This window comes from Mytilus californianus, unplaced genomic scaffold, assembly GCF_021869535.1.
Source record: "Mytilus californianus isolate M0D057914Y unplaced genomic scaffold, xbMytCali1.0.p SCAF_8, whole genome shotgun sequence".
Classification (NCBI taxonomy): Eukaryota; Metazoa; Mollusca; class Bivalvia; order Mytilida; family Mytilidae; genus Mytilus; species Mytilus californianus.
The window spans coordinates 20,772,073-20,792,227 of record NW_026262734.1 but is presented as its reverse complement, the minus strand read 5'-3'; the positions used below and the strand labels follow the sequence as shown (position 1 = coordinate 20,792,227).

General features: G+C 31.9%; 1 protein-coding gene and 1 long non-coding RNA gene across 2 annotated transcripts in view; one reads left to right on the top strand and one right to left on the bottom strand.

Moving 5' to 3' along the window:
* The window catches only part of LOC127710864 (perlucin-like protein), a 378,664-nt gene that overhangs the window by 282,942 nt on the left and 75,567 nt on the right, over nucleotides 1–20,155 (bottom strand). The window lies entirely within an intron of this gene.
* On the top strand, nucleotides 15,849–19,953 carry LOC127710868 (uncharacterized). The gene is made up of 2 exons (XR_007986370.1): nucleotides 15,849–18,077; nucleotides 18,695–19,953. It is a non-coding gene; the product is annotated as an uncharacterized LOC127710868 (long non-coding RNA).

Below are 20,155 nucleotides of genomic sequence, written 5' to 3'. Positions count from 1 at the left end.
ATTACCAGGTTTTGTTATCAACAAAAAAGGAACAGATATATATCTTATTATTTAAGTATGGTTTGAGTAAATTCATAGAATTAAAAGCAGCTTTATGACATTGTTGAATTAAAGGTTGAAGACTGGAAGTACGATTTAATTATACAAATTGCAGAGACTTCAGGTGGTGGTGGTATATAAGTAAATGTTAGTCTTTACTGATTAATCATGGATTTAGAAACAGACTCAGGTAGTTACTTTCAGACCTCCTCCGTTTCAAACCGGCCCATATGAATATGATGTATTTCACAAATAGAATGCAAACATATGGAAATTGGCCAGATCAGATAATTCAAAAGCCAGAAGATCTAGCTCAAAATGGTTTTTTTTTACACTGATATAGGAGATAGAGTGACATGTTTTTATTGTGACATTACTCTGAAAAAGTGGACTAAAGAAGACGATATCGAAACAGAACATGTTAAATGGGATCCAAATTGTTTGTTTGCAAAGATGGTATCTAGTAAAACCTTGTCTAACATACTTATGAATTAAGAATGTTACGTAATGACTGAGATACACTATAAGAAGATCCTTGAATTCCGTTCATTTACAGATTGATTGTTAAAGAGAGAAGACACTATGGATGTAACATTTGAAAAAGCCGAGAAAATTATGCTTCACACACTTAAATATTTGTATGCTAGGATGGTCTTATACTGTTTACCGGATATTGTGAAAGAACATTGTTATGGACGTGAAGTAAACCATCCGAGTCAGATTCAGCACACTTGTTTAATGTGGACAAAAATGGAACATTTAGAAACTTATTTCGATATTGCTTATAAACAGATAGCGGAGAAGGACATGGTTAGGAAGATGTCAAATCAAGTGAAGCTCATGGATGTACCAGATGACTATAAAAATGATGTTTTATCAACATTAAAGGATTGGTGCATTCTACATAAACCAAGTACCGAAAATGTGTTACACTGGTGTAAACGATTGGTGTTGTTGGAAGAAAGATTCACAGACGAATTAAATTATTTTAAAACACACCAATCATTAACATTGACTATCATTTAATGTGAAACACTCATCATGAACAGACGTATTTTTGAAAACTCAACCTTCCTGAAAGAACTTTACTTTGATAGACCTCGAAGAAGAAAAGAATTGATTGAGGAGAGTTCAGATGATCAAATTCGAACCATTTCAAACATTGCATATAGAATTTATCATGGAACACTTATGATTAGTATACTACATAGACGAAAACTTCGAGAGTTTAAGAAAACTATTCAGTTTTTAGCAAGTCGGAGAATTAGTGTAAGCAGGGAAAGACGAGCACTGTTAGTGTATCACAAATTAATACCACTCCTGATTAAGCCTCTGTTGCATTTACTAGACGAACAATAAGATGCTTGAACTGTTTCTAATGATATTTCAATAAAAGTTAGTTACTTGTATTTTGTTTTTGTTTTTTTGTGTCTTTATTGTTTTCACAAAGTGCATATTGGTTTGGTATCTCAATTGAAGAAAGTATCAGTAAAATTTAAATTCCTTCTCGCTTTCAAAACTTTACTTCAGTAGAGATACCTAACCAATATTTTCAACCTTAAATACAATGGGAACAGGTCTTACCTTTCATATAATGAAAAAAATCCAAGATGAACACACAAGATAGAATAAATGATTTAATATCAAACACATATAAAAGCACACATGTAGGTCCCGAAAAAATATACAGAATATTAAAATCCAAAGGAATCACTAATGTTGGACGATCCAGGATAAAAAGACTATTACGAAGTCAAGACAGTTACACTTTAAGAAAGGAACTCCTTCATTCTTTTCGTCGTGCTCGTGTAATTGTATCTGGAATTGATGATCAGTGGGACATGCACCTCGCTGATATGTCAAGCATAGCGAGTGAAAACAGTAATTTTCGGTACCTATTAGTCGTCGTGGATATCTTTTCAAAGTATCTGTGGATTCAGGTTCTAAAAAATAAATCAGCAAAAGATGTAGTCGAGGCAATAAAGACAATTTTAGCTGGTAACAGAAAATGAAAAAAGATTCGAACTGATAAAGGAAAAGAATTTAACAACAACATAATGAAATCATATCTGAAAAATGAAGGTATACAATATTTTACCACACAAAATTCAGAAACAAAGGCTAACTACGCTGAAAGAGGTATCAAGACTGTGAAACATATGATGTATCGATACTTCACAGAGAGGAGAAATCATAGGTACTTAGATGTACTTCAAGATATTGTTAAAGTATACAATTCTACTCCACATAGAGGCTTGAACAATATCCAACCAAAAGACGTCAGCAAAACAAACGAAGCAGATATATGGGCATATATGTATTTAAAACCAAAAAAAAATAACATAAAAAAAACCTCGATCATACCACTTTAATGACTTAATTCGTATTTCTTACATTTCTTTGCTATTTGACCGTTCATATGATATAGTTGAAGCAGACATTTCAAGTAGCATATCTAAATCAGAATCCATTTACCGGTATTCTTATATATGTGGTGAATCTATTGTCGATGGAGAACAAAAGCCACTTCTTCGAAGGTTGAGTGCAGCCTCCATGGGAAACTGGTCAAACATTTTCGAAATTCCACATTATGTTCCTGTAAAAATAAATGACCTTTATAATATTGATATCTATATAACTGATGGTGACAACAATCTGGCTTCATTTTTAGATATTCCTTCAACGGTAACACTACACTTCAAATCGTTTCCATTCTTTTAAAAATGAACAAGATGTATGTACCAAATGTAGGAAGCTGGATTAATTATTATGAGAAGCTAGATAGAAAAGGTCATCACAATACTAACCAAGGTCAAAAACAAGTTGGAGGTGGGTCTCTAATTGGAACCTCAAAGTCATCCATTACACCAATCGGCATACCAACCAAAACCCCTTCTGATGAGAAAGTAAAAATTCAACTTGTCTCTCCTATCCAACAAACGGATGAAATGGCTAAAGACATGGTTGAAAGAGAGAAAAGACATTAAAAAGAAAGCCATCTAGCTCTCATACCAGTTCTTCCAAAAGACGTCTAACGAACAAGACCTCCAAAACGTCCAGTAAAACTACCAAAAAATTGACTAAACTCTTCAAAAAGTCGAGAAAGACAACCAAAACATCAAGCAAGAAGAGGCATACAAAGAATAAAACCAACAAGAAAAAACTGCAAAGCTCTGTGAAAACCTTCAAAGTCATATTCAAGTAAATGGCTGCTTTATCGTTAGATGGGTTCCAAGAAGCTCAACCGAGTGGTTTGGATCTGTTTTCATTACCACCAACACAGACAGCGGTTGATTCAGTGTATTATGATGAACATAGGTCAACAGCACAGCTAACTGGAACTGCACCAATAGAATTTAATATTTCAGCCCAATATTCACTGGAGTATATAGATTTTAGAAAAACAAAGTTATATGTAAAAGCGAGAATAAAACATATCAATGGAGATAGTCTAAAACCTACTGAGTATGTTGGTCCAGTTAACAATTTTCTACACTCTATGTTCTCACAGATTGATATAACATTACAAAATAAGTTAGTGACATCAACTACAACACATTATCCATACAAGGCAATGATACAAACTCTTTTATCTTTTGGATCTGAAGCAAAAAAATCTCAGCTGACTAGTCAATTATGGAAAAAAGATCAACCAGGACATTTTGATGATAGTGATGTAGAAAATGGTGCCAATTCTCTCTTATTCGATCGCGCACAATATTTTTACTCAAAGCCAAGTGTGTGATTTAGAAGGTCCGTTATTTCATGATTTATGTAGTCTGGACAGATACATGCTGAATCAAGTAGCTATTAATGTTAAACTTTACCGTTCAAGACCCGAGTTTGCTTTGATGACAAGTGAAAAAGATCCAAATTTTCAAATCATCATTGATGACATAATGTTAAAAGTGTGCAAAATACGTTTAAACCCTGCTGTCATTACGGCACATGCGCAGAAACTACAAACAACAAATGCTAGATATCCCTATACCAGAACAGAAGTGCGCCTTATTTCTATACCTGCTGGGAGTCTTAGTTTCAATTACAATAATTTGTTCAACGGTCTTCGACCAATTCGTTGTGTTATAGCTTTTACATAGTCCGCTAGTTCTAGTGGATCATATACGTTAAACCCATTCAACTTTCAACATTTCAACCTTAGTCAAATAACACTCAAACTGAACCAAGTTCCTGTAGGTGGAGATATTATGCAGTTAAACTATGGAGCCACAAGTCGTACTATACTACCTGCTTTTAATAGTATGTTTGAAGTGACTAACAAGTGGATGAGAGACAGTGGAAATCAGTTGATTAGAAATGATATAGCAGGAGGAAATGCTTTATATTGTTTTGAAATAGAACCAAATTTCAGCGACGAGGGACAGTACTTAAACTTAGTGAAACAAGGAACTTGTTCTCTAGAAGTCAATTTCAATACACCACTGCCGAAAGCGTCTACGTGTGTTGTGTATGCAGAGTTTCCACCTTATTTTGAAATAAATTTAGAAAGAAACATTATTTTAGAATGAATACTTACCAGCTAAAGTGTGTCATTGTTTCAGACGTTGACTTACAACGATCTGTTCTTGGTGTATTCTCATCTGATGAACTGTCTCAAGTTCACCTGCTACCAGGAATGGGTGTGATAGCCAATACAGATGTCACAGGCTTACCAGGAAGACATTGGGTAGCATTTTTCTGTAATAGAAAGAACAGTCTTGAGGTATTTGACTCTTTTGGGTATTCAGAAAAAGAACTCACTGTTTATTTTAACAGATTCATGCGGAATTATGCATGCATACAATCAAACGAGAAAAGACTACAAGGTGATGACACAGTTGTTTGTGGGCAATATTGCTTATTTTATTTAATGTGTCGTGTGAGAGGATTTATCATGCAACAGATAACAGATGTGTTTTCAGAAGACTATCAATTAAATGACAATTTTGTGTACAGTTTTATAGACAATCGGTTTCATTGTTGTGTGAACAATGTGTGTAATGTTGTGAATCAATCTTGTATCAAAATAAAGAACTAATGCTTATATGTTATTGTTGTTGTCTTTTTACATATAAAACAGTTTGTCTTTAAGTTATTTTTATTATTTCACTTAAACAGTATGGTTGACTGGTGGGAGAAGGAAAGTTTGCTCAAATTTCAGAGCCCAACATCAATATTCATTGTTGGCCCGTCAAATTCAGGAAAAACAATGTACACAAAAAACCTTCTTAAAAATGCAGATGGTATGTTTCAAGTACCACCGTTGAAGATATTTTACTGTTACAGTATTTAGCAGCCAGTTTTCAATGAAATGAAATCATCAATACCAAACATTGAATTTTTTCAAGGTTTCCCCAATATGGATGTTTTATCAGAATGGACGACTTTACAAGGGCATAAGGTTCTTGTTTTAGATGACCTGATGGTGGAATCTGCAGATAGTAAAGAACTGGTCCATCTCTTAACAGTAGGAATTCACCATAATTCAATCACTTTGATTCAGATTCTACATAACTTGTATTGTAAAGGCAAAGCCATGAGAACAGACTCTCTCAATTGCCATTACTTTGTTTTATTTCGGAATTATAGAGATCAGTTACAAATTCAAACTCTTGGTAAACAGATTTTTCCCGGACAGTCTAAATACTTTTTAGATGCATACAAGAAGGCGACATCTGTAGCCTATCGCCCATTAATTATTGATTTAAATCCGCATACAGACAAAACATACCAGTTGACAACAGATTGTGGAGTTGGACAGACACCTATCGTATATCACTCTACAGAATGAAGGACTATTTAGCACATTTTCTTTTGAATGCAGCTTCAAAACAAATTTCTCAAACGATTAAATCACTAAGCAAGGAACAGTTGGAATGGTTGATTGAAATAATATACAATGTGATGCAAGGAGTTTGCCCCATTTCAAGTGTTGATAAAACTTTGCTGACCAAGAAAAAGCATCTCATACGTAAAACTGTTTCCAAAGGCGCAACATATAAACAGAAAAAATTATATTTATTAAAAATAAGTGGACTGCTTCCTATTTTCCTAAAGACATATCTCTGTTATGTCTTGCGAACTGATTCTGATTCCCAAACTGAGGTATGAACAATTAAAAAATCCAGAGACATTACCGGAAAAAAGAAAAGATCGAGATCAAGATCAGCCAAAAGATAAACCAGAAAATATCGATGACTTGAAAAGTAAACAGTTAGTAGAGGACTTTCAACCTGAAAAATTGAAGAAGTCAAACAAAAAGAAAAAAATTACACAACATGAGGAAAGTAAACCATATATCGTTATGCCCCTTAAAACAATGCTGCAAAAGAAAAGTAAACAAAAACCAAAGATGAAATGGTTATCGTTTCGAATTTAGATGTCATGTGACATCGTCACATGTATTTAAATTGTGGAAATTAAGCAGTTGTTATCATCTTGTACAAGTGAAAAGCATGGCTCAGTCCCTCAACGGTGTTCATATCAATGATTTACATTTTAACGAATCTGATGATGGTATGTTGGTGAAGGCAGCCATAGAGGTTGAGAATAAACTCAAACGTAAGAAATCATGTGGTGAAAATGTTGATGTAAAAAGACCAAAGTTAAATTGTGATATTTGTGATAAAACTTTCAAATACAACAGAAATTTGAACAGACATATGAATTCGCATTTTAACAGAATTCAGTGTTTAGCGTGTGGGAAATTGTTTACGCAAAAACATAATTTAGTCAAGCATGGTAATAAGTGTTCTGGACAGCATACAATAAACAAACGGGATAATCAATTATCTAAGCAACTTACATGTAGACACTGTGATGCCTCCTTTGATGGTGTTGATTCTTTAATCACCCATGTTGCTAACCATCATCCGTTAAACCAAACAGGAGGTAGAATGCCTAAAACGGAGGAGCCAGCTGTCGGAAAGATAAAACGTAAACGGTTTCGTTTTAAGAAAAGCGCCATTAACAAATCAGTGAATCGTGTAGACCTTATGCCTATTGGTGATGAAAAATATGATTTATTACGTTTTTTGGCTAATACGAAAACTGATGTTGAAGAAATAATAGTATCTCAACAAAAAAAACAAAAAAAATGTTAAATGGTATGTAAATGCTCGAGTGGAGATGGTTCGAGATATTGATTATGGACAACAAGAAAAAGCTCATCCACATTTCCGCAGCAAAAGTTACATATCTCTTCAGAATGAGAGTAATGATCATAATTTAAATGAAGCTTTCCAAACGATTAACAGAGTAATGGAAGAATTTATCAACAAGGGATCTAGCTGGATATTGAATAAAGTTATATGCCTTGAAGTACATACGTTACCATACTCACCCATAGCTGGTTCAAGTTATATGGAATTACCACACAAAATTAAGCCCACTGGTGGAATTATCAACATTAGAAATGATGACCAAAAGTGTTTTCTATGGTCTGTGCTGGCAGCCCTACATCCGACGGAATATAATCCATATCGGAAGTCACATTATACGACACACGAAAGTGAATTGAACATGAACGATATTGAATATCCTGTGTCTTTAACAAAAATGGAGAAATTTGAGAAACAAAACAAAAAACAATATTTCAATCAATGTTTTTGGCTTTGAAAACGAAGAAGTGTTCCCACTATATTTAACAAAGTTAGAAAATGTAGATAGTGAGATCGATTTATTGTATTTATCACAAAACGGGGAAACTCACTACTGTTGGATAAAAAATTTAGATCGTTTCCTTGGATCAATGACTAAATTTCACACCAAACGGTTTTACTGTAGAAGATGTCTTCACGGATTCATAAGACAAGACTTATTAAATGAACACAGACTATATTGTAATAAGTTTGATTTTCAAAAAGTGACTTATCCGAAAGAAGGAGAATCCATTTTAGAATTTAGAGACTTTCATAAACAAATACGTGTTCCTTTTGTCATCTATGCAGACTTTGAATGCTTTGCAAAAAAGATAGATACTTGTCAACCAGACCAAAATCAATCGTCAACAACACATAAAGCGAAATTTGTTCCATGTGGTTATTCCTACGTTGTGGTCAGTTCAAACGATAAATATTCCAAGCCAGCCGTTGTATACAGAGGAGAGAACGCTGTCGAACACTTTTTTTAAAATATATTTACAGAGGAAGAATACATACATGATATATTGAGGAACATTTATGAGGAGTTAATTATGAGTGTGGAAACCGAAACGCAATTTCAAAATGCTACAAACTGTTATGTGTGCAATCAACCATTTCAGGCAAAAAAATCAAAGTTCGTGACCATGACCATTTAGGTATGAACGAAGATAACGAATCAAAAAATTATAGCAATTACAGAGGGGCAGCCTGTCAGAAATGCAACTTGATGTTAAAATATCCAAATTTCATTCTTGTCTATTTCCATAATTTGCGGAACTTTGATGCACACCTTTTGCAGTCGGAAGCTGGTAAATTTAAAGACAAAAAATTAACATGTATACCAAACAATATGGAGAAATATGTATCCTTTTCTGTTGGACAATTGAGGTTTTTAGACACATACCAGTGCATGAGTAGCTCTTTGGAGACTTTAATTGCTAATTTAGCTGCAGACGGTTTTAAAAATTTCAAACAATTTCGTAAGGCTTTCCCCAATGACGAACACGCTAAACTTTTGCTACAGAAAAACGAATACTGTTATGATTATGTGAATTGTTCTGAAAGATTTGAAGAGACATCTCTCCCTTCAAAAGCAGCTTTTTATAATTCCTTAACCAAAGAAGCTATTTCTGATGAAAAGTATGAACACGCTCAAAATGTCTGGAACACGTTCAATATGAAAACCTTAGGGGATTTTCACAATTTGTATGTATTAACAGATACGTTACTCTTAGCAGATGTTTTCGAACGATTCCGTGACATGACTCTTGAATATTACAAGTTGGATGCTAGTCATTTTTACACGAGTCCAGGTTTAGCATGGCAAGCAGCATTAAAAATGAGTGGTGTCTGCCTAGATTTAATTACTGATCCCCTCATGTACAACATGATAGAGCTTGGAACACGAGGTGGGGTCAGTATGGTCACCAAAAAATACAGTCGAGCTAATCATCAATATGTTGACGACTTTTATTAATCAGATGTGAAAAAAACACATCATGTATCTAGATGCCAACAATTTGTACGGTTGGGCAATGTCTCAACCATTGCCGTATGGTTTTTTCCATTTTTTAAATGAAGATGAAATTGACCATTTTGATTTACATAAAGTCGAGTCAGACGCAAAAGAAGGCTACATTTTAGAAGTAGACATAAAATATCCTGAACATCTCCACGACAAACATAACGATTATCCTCTGGCACCCGAACATCTACTCATTGAAGACAAAGATCTATCAAAATACAGTACTGATTTATGGGGAAAGTTAAATTCTGCAAAGAATGCAAATGGTGTGGAAAAAGGGAAACCTAGGATTAAAACCCGAAAATTAATTCCAACTCTGAAGAAAAAGACAAACTATGTGGTGCATTATCAAAATTTACAACTTTATACAGAGCTTGGAATGAAAATAACTAAAATACATAGAGTATTAGGATTTCAACAAAAGGTATGGCTTAAAACATACATAGAATTCAACACCAACATGAGAAAACAGGCAAACAACGACTTTGAGAAGGACTTTTTCAAACTGATGTGTAATAGGTATGCTATTTTTAAATTTGTAAGATTTCAAAGTGTTGTCAGGATTTTTTTTATTAGACTTTATCTCAAGTTTGCTTGTTGTCTCCTTGTCGCATTACCCACATTGATTTAATTATGTTTTGTGGTTTTTGTGCCAGCTTCTAGTACTTATCTAAAAGTATTCCTACTTTTTCAGTGTTTTTGGTAAATGTATGGAAAATTTGCGTGCCAGGATGAATCTTAGACTAATCAATTCAGCCTCGGAAGAAAAACTAAAAAAGTTAGTAGCCCAGCCGTCGTTTCTATGCTGTCAAATTTTCAATGAAGACCTCGTTGGAGTACACAACCAACAGATGAACCTAACTCTCAATAAACCCATCTATGCCGGACAAGCTATTTTAGTCCTTTCAAAGAGACTGATGTATGAATTTCATTACAAGGTGATGAAGCCTCAGTACGGTGACAAGATCAACTTGCTGTTTACAGATACAGGTATGACATTTTTTGTTTGTTAAAATACAAGCCATTGTTTCTTTATATTTCTAATATTTCTCATTGTTTTCTCCTTGGAATATGTAGAATAAAGGAAGAGATTCCTCTTTGGTATTTTGCTAACATTTCTAAATTCATTTTAGATTCGTTGTGTTATGAGATTCTGACTGATGATGTATATGAAGACATGAAACCTATCAAAGACCTATTCGATACCTCCAACTACGGCTCATTCAACAAAACGAAACATCTCTTTTCCAACAAATATAAGAAAGTCGTTGAGAAATATAAAGATGAGCTTGGTGGTGAGTTCTTTCAAACAAACATTTTTTTTCTCTCTCTCTAAAGTTTAACAGAAATTTTCTTTTTAATTTTCTTTTTTAATTTTTCTTTTTTATTTTCTTTTTAATTTTCTTTTTAATTTTCTTTTTAATTTTCTTTTTTCTTTTTAATTTTCGTTTAAATTTTCTTTTTTATTTTCTTTTTAATTTTCTTTTTATTTTCTTTTTAATTTTCTTTATAATTTTCTTTTTAATTTTTCTTTTTTATTTTCTTTTTAATTTTCTTTTTTATTTTCTTTTTTAATTTTCTTTATAATTTTCTTTTTAATTTTTCTTTTTTTATTTTCTTTTTAATTTTCTTTTTAATTTTCTTTTCTCTCTCTAAAGTTTAACAAAAATTATCTTTTTTATTTTCTTTTTAATTTTCTTTTTAATTTTCTTTTTTATTTTATTTTTAATTTTCTTTTTAATTTTCTTTTTATTTTATTTTTTAATTTTCTTTATAATTTTCTTTTTAATTTTTCTTTTTTTATTTTCTTTTTAATTTTCTTTTTAATTTTCTTTTTAATTTTCTTTTCTCTCTCTAAAGTTTAACAGATATTTTCTTTTTTATTTTCTTTTTAATTTTCTTTTTAATTTTCTTTTTAATTTTATTTTCTCTCTCTAAAGTTTAACAGAATTTTTTTTTTTTAATTTTCTTTTAAAATATTAGTAAATATGTCTTTCTCATGTTCTTCAAAAAATCTTTTCAGGTGTTCCTTTGAAAGAATTCGTTGGCCTGAGACCTAAAATGTAAAGCCTTTTGTACAACCAGACCTCTAAAGAAGGCATCTCATGTGAAAAGGAAAAAAAAGTTGCGAAAGGCATTTCAAAAACTGAAATAAAACAGACTCTCCGACATGAAATGTATAAGAAATGTTTGAATGAAGACACTACGACCACCAATTCAATGACGTGCATTAGAAGTAAAAATCGTGAACTTTTCATGGATACCGTTGTGAAAAAAGGACTTTGTAGTTTTGATGATAAACGTTACTTGAAGAACCCAATTGAAAGCTATGCCTATGGACATTATAAGATAGACAAATATTAGTGATAGTATTTGAGCTGCATCGGATAGAAATCGACCTTATGCAATGAATATCAATACATCTTTTAACTTAAATTCGGGTTAAAAAAATCTCTATGCAAAGTCTGTATCTGTTTGAAAATTGAGTTGACATAAGAATCCTACAAAACAGACAAAAAATCATCTATTGTTTCGTATTTGAATGTTCCAAAACCAACCAAAGTCTTATACATGTACATGTTTACGCGCACTTGCATAAGGTCGATTTCTATCCGACGCAGCTCATTTATTAAATATTTAAAACAACTAACCGTGTCAGTCTGTTTAACATATATATCCATAATAATATTTACGAATGTCATTCCTTAAAAAGTTCATTGAATATAATCCTACATCACATTGAGTGAAAAGTCACATCACATTGAGCGAAACAGTACATCACATCGGGTGGAAAAAGGCTCCCGATTCCTCCTCAGAGAGGTCATACAGTTCATTTTTCACCGGGGAAATCGGTTCATATTTAAAATTTTTCTCAGACCACTGTGGGTGTAAATCTTCACGTATCGGTCTCTTTGAGGCCACCTTCACCGGAATCATATTGCCTTTGCTCCACATAGGGTCTAAAATGGATCGAAGTGGAGTGGCCTGGGAAGTTGACGCCTCATTCTCGTATATACATGTAATCGTTAGAGGTGTCTGCAATAATAAAAATGAAATATTTAAATAAAAAACCCAGGGAGAAATGAAATACTTTCAGTGTCGCTTATCATTTTTTTTAAGAACAAAAGGCTGTTTGCAATATACTAATTAAGTTCAATTCTATACTTGAAAAATAAGTATTGCTTTGTTTGCATTTAAATGTTTCAAGTTAAGAATAAATGGTGATTCTTGAAAAAAAAAAACTCTATTACAAGACCTACCTATTGTATTTATTGTTAACTTGTTCTTGTTCTGAACATGTATGAAATATTTGCCACTGAACGTTAAGCAACCAACAATCAATCATGATTCTTGAACATATTTAAACTCTACATTAATAAATGTATACTTACGGAAGGTGTTGGTGGTGGTGGTGGTGCGTAAACTGGTGCCCCATTTTCTTTAGGCACAACCTGCTCTTGTGGGTGGGAGTGCGGCTAAAACATAAAAAATAAAACTCAAACTCTGTTATGAAGAAAGACTTATACTTGCGAGAGGTGTTGGTGGTGTGTTACATATTGTTTTTCGTTCATTATTTTGTACATAAATTAGGTTGTTATTTTTTTTTCGGATGTTTGTTTCACATTCATCATTTCGAAGCTATTTATAGCTGACTATGTGGTATGGGTTTTGCTCATTGTTCATGGTCATAAGGTGACCGAAAGTTGACAATTTCTGTATCATTTGGTCTCTTGTGAAGAGTTATCTTATTGACAATCATACCACATCTTCGTTTTATGTTAGTCAATTGTTACATTAAATCATTTAAAATAAAAGACAAATGTGAACACAGATATCTCCCCTAACAAAAGCGGGGTAGATAGATAAACAGAAAGATGAACGGTAATAGACAATAATTAAAACCTTCCTGTTGTTTACGGTAAGCGCATACAAACAGAAAAAAAACACCTTAAAAGGTATAATCTTTAATTTCCTAGGTGTTTTTAAAGAAAACTCCTACATGTAGACCTAATGTAAAAAAAAGAAGAAAGAAAATAGTCTTACCTGTGGAAAGTATGCTGTCAGGGACTCCAGGTGGCCCCTCAGGTTGAATAGATCGTCTAACTCATTCAGCTCCAAGTTAAACTTCATAGTTCCATTTGATGCGGCTAAATCCAAATAATATAGTCCTCTAGCGGACTTTTTAAATGTTAACACTTTCCCCCTCCCAAATTGTGTTCTGTATTCGGTCCGACCAGTTGCGGACACAATTTGGTTAAATTGAACATTTTCAGATGCCATTATAACACTTAACAAATTTCGTAAATAATAGATTTCTAGTAAAAAGTTAGAAGTACTTGAAAACGAAAAATACGCACTTTTATACTATTTCATTTTTCTAGCAAATATTATCTAATCCAATAGTATTACACTTTGAAGTATGGGGTGGGACTAATGGAGAGATAACCACCCCATTCTTATGTTTCACATAACAACTCTATGTTGATTGTTTATGTGGTGCGCCAACAAAAATGCGCTTAACAACAAAACAACGTGTTGGTGAATCTCTAGAAACTTTACTGTGATAATATGTCATCTGCTTTGTTTTGGGTTTCTTAACTTAAAATCTTTATTTAAAGCATCTACATTGTGAAAAAAAAACCAAAACATTCGATTTTTTTTTCTGAAAAAAATATTTTGAGTATCACTGTCTCGTACCTAATATTTTCTTATTATATGTGCTTCCGTTCCCCTCTTTTCAAGTTATACTATTGTTGAAGATCATATAGCAACATTTCAATTCTTTCATATTTATTCTTTTTCGTATTGTACTTTTTTTTTGACACGGTCACGATCTCCCGCCTTTTTATTTTTAATTAGACTGTTAATTATGTGCACATGCGCAGACGATTCACAGAAAAAAAACTGAAAAATCAAAATGGTGTACGTTAAGTGTTTGTTGATGTTTTGTGTAGTTATAAGTATTAATGGTCAAGTGCATGATCTAAACATTAGAAAATGCAGAAGCATAGTAGATGAGAGCTACGAGGTAGTTGAGCTACAGTGTCTCTATGAGGGAGAGGGCAGTTACATTTTCCATTGGCCGACTTCAGTCAAAAAGATCACACTGGATAGATTGGCGGGTTCCAGCACCTTGATGACTTTCGGTCTGCACTTGGAGAAAGTTCTGATTAAAACCTGTACTATCGACAACTGTTGCTTAGCCATCTCCACAACCCCAAACACAGAAGTGCAGATAGCAGATAAAGTTTGTGTAAGATGTTATTATGTAACTTGTTTTCAACATCCCCATTTTTATTGTTTACATAAAATTGACACCTACTTTATGAAGGACAAATTCACTTTATTTTCTTTTGAAAGTATAACAATATAAGAAAAGAAAGAAAGAAATATTTGTTAGCATAATTTTAATTGTATTTCTGTAGGACTGGTTTGTATTAAAATCTATAAATATTAAATTTAATAACTGTCTATAAATATTGTTTTTTTATACGCCCGTTTACGGGACGTATTATGGTATACCGTTGTACCTCCGTCTGTCCGTCTGTCCGTCCGTCTGTCCGTCCGTCTGTCGTCAACATGTCGGACATTAACTCAAAAACGCTTAAACCAATTTGCATAAAACTTTGGTGAATTGTTTATATCTATTGACGTGAGCTGCCTTTCGTTTTTTATAAATTTTAGATTTTACGCTTCCGAGTTATGGGGTTTTATTCATTAAAAAAAGAGGGATTTTCCAGTTTTCGGACAATAACTCAAGAATGCTTTCACCAACTTGCAAGAAATTTTGGTTGATTGTTTATATCTATTGATATGAGCTCCCTTTGGATTTTTATAAATTTTAGATTTTACGTTTCTGAGTTATGGGGTTTTATTCATAAAAAAGGGGGATTTTCCAGTTTTCGGACAATAACTCAAAAATGCTTTCAGGAGTTCTCATGAAACTTTGATGAATTGTTGATATCTATTGATGTAAGCTCCCTTAACAATTTTATAAATTTTATTTGTTTATAGTCTGACAACAGATTTACTAAGTATTGCGCAACAGCACAGTGTATTGCACAACAGCAAGAAACCTTTAATTGAATATAAATTCAATTCATATAACCAACTTCAAGTTCTTTGACTACATTTATTCAGAAACCTATAATACATGTATGTCAAATATTTAATTACAATCCAAATTCAGACCTGTATCAAGCTTGAATATTGTGTCCATTTTTGTCCCAACTGTTCAGGGTTAGACCTCTGCGGGCGTATCCAGCTGCGCTCAGCGAAGCAGATTATTTTGTTTTCAGTCACTTGAAGACCTTGTACCAACTTTGGAAATGGGTACCTCTCCTCATACCGAGGTGGGTTCTCTCGGTTCCGTGCCAGTACAGACTCGTAGTGTTCCAGCATCCTCAACATACGAGCACAACCTTCTGTCCAGCACTGTCCCTGGCCATCAGCAGGTGGGTTTTCATCAGTAGTGCAAAGGGAATCTCTGCTTAACATTATCATTGCATTATGATAATGTATTCTAAAAAACATTAAAGCACTGCTGTTAAAATTGACTTAAAATTTTGAGAGTACTTATTTTTCATTTATTTTAGACATTCATACTTATAAATTTCTCATGCTTTAAATTCAGCTAAAGCTAAATGTGTGTTGATTGTAACATGTAGTATGGTGTGGATTGGGTTATGTTATTTTATTTGTATACATGTAGTTTATTATTGTTTTTTTTAGACTACTACAGAAAATGAGACAGCAACCAATACAACACCGTGGATAGTGGCAACCGTCACCACTTTAATAGGTTGCTTAAAAGTTTATATAATTTTTCTTGGAGTAATTTTGTTTCTTTTAATTGTCTCATTTTTGTTTTCTTAATAAAAAAGTATTACTATCAATCAGACTTCATTCCAGTTATGTTATCAATAGATGATTCTTTAAATGTTGAAATGGACACCATGACTAGTTAAATTATTTCTTTTCTTGTAGTACTTCTGGTGATAGCATTCGTTATTTTGAGGAAGAAATGTTTGAGGAATAGTAGGGGAGGGTTAATTGATCACGGTCTTCCTCTGCAGGAGATTCCTTCTGCCCCTAAATATAAGTACTATTAGGATATTTTTTTTTTTTATTAATTTAAATTGAAATTTCAATATCACTGCTTTTAACTCTTTTTTTTTACTTACAGTGATATTCTTTCTAATTAGTGGATTTATTGTTTGGAGGAAAAGACGTTCTCAAAATATTTCAAACTAAGAAGATGAACTATATAATAAAGCCTGGTACAATTTAAGTAGTAACAATTTATAAAATTTGTATTTTTTTTTTATTTTCTTCTTGTAGAACTATTTCAAGTCCTCATCTTTACACTCATCAGTTTGCTAGTGGTTTTAAACCGAATACATAGATTTTTAATAAATGCTGCACCAGCTATTCGCAACTTCATCCCCCTGTAAGACAACTTCTTAACCCTCCTCCACATCAACCGCTACACCAAGCAGCAGTTCAACCCATACCACCTGCAGTACACCGAGAAATCATCCTACCCTTGCCAGCACCACCACGTATTTTAAGAAGAAGCACCAGACAGTCAATACCACCCAACAGACTTAATTTATAATTTATTTATGTGATTAATTTGTGTATTTTAAGCTTCTCAATGATTGAAATTAGTGTTTTTCAAACTGCTATATAACCAGTGTAATTTTTATGATAAAAAGGTTGGTTCAAATATTATGAATTTTTTATATTTTTGTCAAAGGTTCAAAATAAATACTTTGTTAAAATTTTATGAAAATTAAACGAGCCAAATTAATTTTAGTTAAGGTGTTGAGTACCACCTTAATTATAAAACTATGAATAATACCACTGTAAGACTAGCTTTATGAATCATATTAATGTTTAAAGTATTTCTTACCTGTCCTTTAAAATATTCAGCACTATCTGTAGCATGTCTCTGCTGTACACACTATTTGCTGTGTTGCACTGTTGCATGAGTTCTCCTAAAAATGTCTCACTCATACTCATGAGGCACCCTATTTTAGTTTCCTTGCTTTATGAAGCAAACTATGATATAGTCCAGAAATATTAAACTGTGTATTGCTAAATGTGTTGATGGGCTGGTAGCAATACCAATCCTTCATTTCCTTAAACAATTCGGGTTGTATTGAACACTTATAACATGGGAAAAAGTGAATTCCCACTGCTGGTATATGTCGAGATACAAAATTAGTTAATTCATTAAGAAAGTTACTTGTTGAAGCATGATCCATCATGAAGTTTTCTGGATAGAATGAAAGTATAATAATTTTTCATAAATATTAAAGGATTTATTCTTCTCTCTTGGTTATGATAAGATTTATTAAATAAAGTTGGGTTGATAAATTTAATTCATTTAGACTTAACTGAGATGCCATTTTAGGATTAATTTATATATGACTAAGCATCCATTGTGGTGACAAAGGAGATATTAGCATTTCTATGTTATATTATCTTAAGAAGTTTATTGAGGGTTTTTTTTTTTATTGTTGAAGGTTTAAACAAAGTAGAGTGATAATTTTCTATACATAAGAAAAACCAACATCCTGTGTTTGGCATGATTATAAATTATGGTTAAATTAATACATTTTTCTTTTAATATTTTTTTTTTAATTTTTTGATGTTGAAAATATTGAACAAGTCAGATTTTGAAATGATGTTACTTCAAAGGGTGTTGTTTATATTATACATATCTAGGAGTTTTGTATATGTTTACACAATTCTGTTTTGTTATGTTAATTAGAAGTTTAACTCAAATTAGAAGTAATATATGTTTATCTGTCTGATGTTCTCCATTAACAGTTAATCAGTTTTGAAACTTGATTGCAATTAAGGTAGATAGGGTGTCTTCCTCCATCTTGGATTTTGAAATACCAGAAAACAATCGGTCTAGATCTATAATAAAAGGTGCAAATTTTGAGAGTAGTAGGTAATTCATGTGTAAGAATTTTCATTTCAATATAGAAAATGACATATTCTATCATATTTATGGTTGTATTTTACAAAAAAACAGAATACTTTTGTTTGATTCTATATTTTCCAACTTTGCCACATAAAGGGAGGCAACTCAAATGTAAGGGCAGATAATTCACATAAAGTTACTTTTACAATAGAATGTGTTAGGAATTTACCTATTTTATTATGTAGAAAGAAAACGGGTCCGGTGACCCCATTTATTCTTTTTCTTATCTGAAAGCATACTATTAGAGCTATCTTCTCATATTTTATCTCAAAATTCTATGGTGTAGTTTTCATTTTATGGCAGAAAATTGGGTTTTCCATGCATAATCTATACAAAATCTGTCAATTTTGCACAACCTGTAGCATGAAAATAAAGCCCGTGACCCATTCTTTTCATTATTTTTTTTAAAAAAGCATGATATAAACTACATTTTGGCAAATTATTAAAAAAATCTATGGATTATAATTTAGACACCCCATCTACCTTAAGACGATTTCTTATACTCTACATCTAAAGATTGTTATACATGTTTATCTATCAACAGTTATTTAGCTTGAGGCTTGATTGTAATTAAAAATATTTCGTAATTACACAGTACAATAACTTCTAAAGTAAGAAAATAAAAATATTTATGAAGCTTTAAATCTAAGGAATTATCTGATCTGATATGATCTATCAGATTAAAAGATAAAATTTATTTGGTCTTAATATAATGTAAAAATATCAAAAATGTTATAGAGGTTAATGGGGAACATTAGACAGACCTTAGTAGTATACTTTAGTATATGAAATGTTTATACTGTAATATATAACATGTATATAGTCTTTGTTTTCTTGTTATTAAGCAATATAGTTGTGATAATTTATTAAATGTTAATTGTTTTAAAGTTGGTGTTAAGTAATTGTGATAATCATCAAAGTTCATATTTCAAATCATGATACTTGTACTCATGATATGTTGCTATATATTTCTTCAACTTTTCTATTCATTTACAATCATATGATAGTTTGAGAGAGGAAAAGACTTTTGTTTTATCATGTATATACTCTCTACAGGTTCCCTCTATAAAGACAAATTTTAGAAAGAAAGTAGTGCTTATACTATAGTTTTGGTGCTATGTATTCCAACAGATTCCTCATATAGAAACAAATTTTATAAAGAAAGTAGTGCACTACATTTTTACTTTAGTTTTGGTGCTATGTATTCTTACATTGATAAAATAAGCATTTACGGTTGTTAATCAAACCATGTTACCTTCATATATTTTATCTATATTTTGTTACTTTATCTAGTGCAACATTCCCTTCACTTAATTTTTGCGTCATACATGTTTTCATTTTAAACATCGAAATCATGTGGGTTATATTTTTATTTTATAACATAATTTATCTTCTATCACATTCCATCAAAGTTCTTTTTTTTTTCTTTTTTCTTTTCTTTTTTTTTGTAGTCATTTTAATCATATCACTATATGTAATCTTTTACATGTCTCTTTTTAGAAATCCATTCTTGTTAAAAAAAACATTTGTTTTAGAAGCTTTATAAAATTTTATATATTAGAAACAAACTCAGGGTTGTATGCTCAAATACCGGTTTTAATATAAGTTTTTTATATACTATACATATATTGTAATATTTATTTTTTATGTTAAAATACTCAATCAGTTTTTGCAATAATGGGGATCTATTCAAAATGTGATGTATACATAATGTATATAAGTTTTTGATATTAAAAATAATTTATTTTCTTCAATCTTTGTTTTATCTCTTCTCAAATTTCTGTAGTTTGTGTGTTCTGGAAACAAAATGGATGCCACCCTCATACCCTTACCAACAACCATCTCTCTCTCGTATTTACTAACTCCAGCCAAATAACAATTTAGCCAAGCAAGGCAAAAGGGGGTAACAACCCAAAATTCTGCAACGTGGACAAAATGGACGTCATCTCA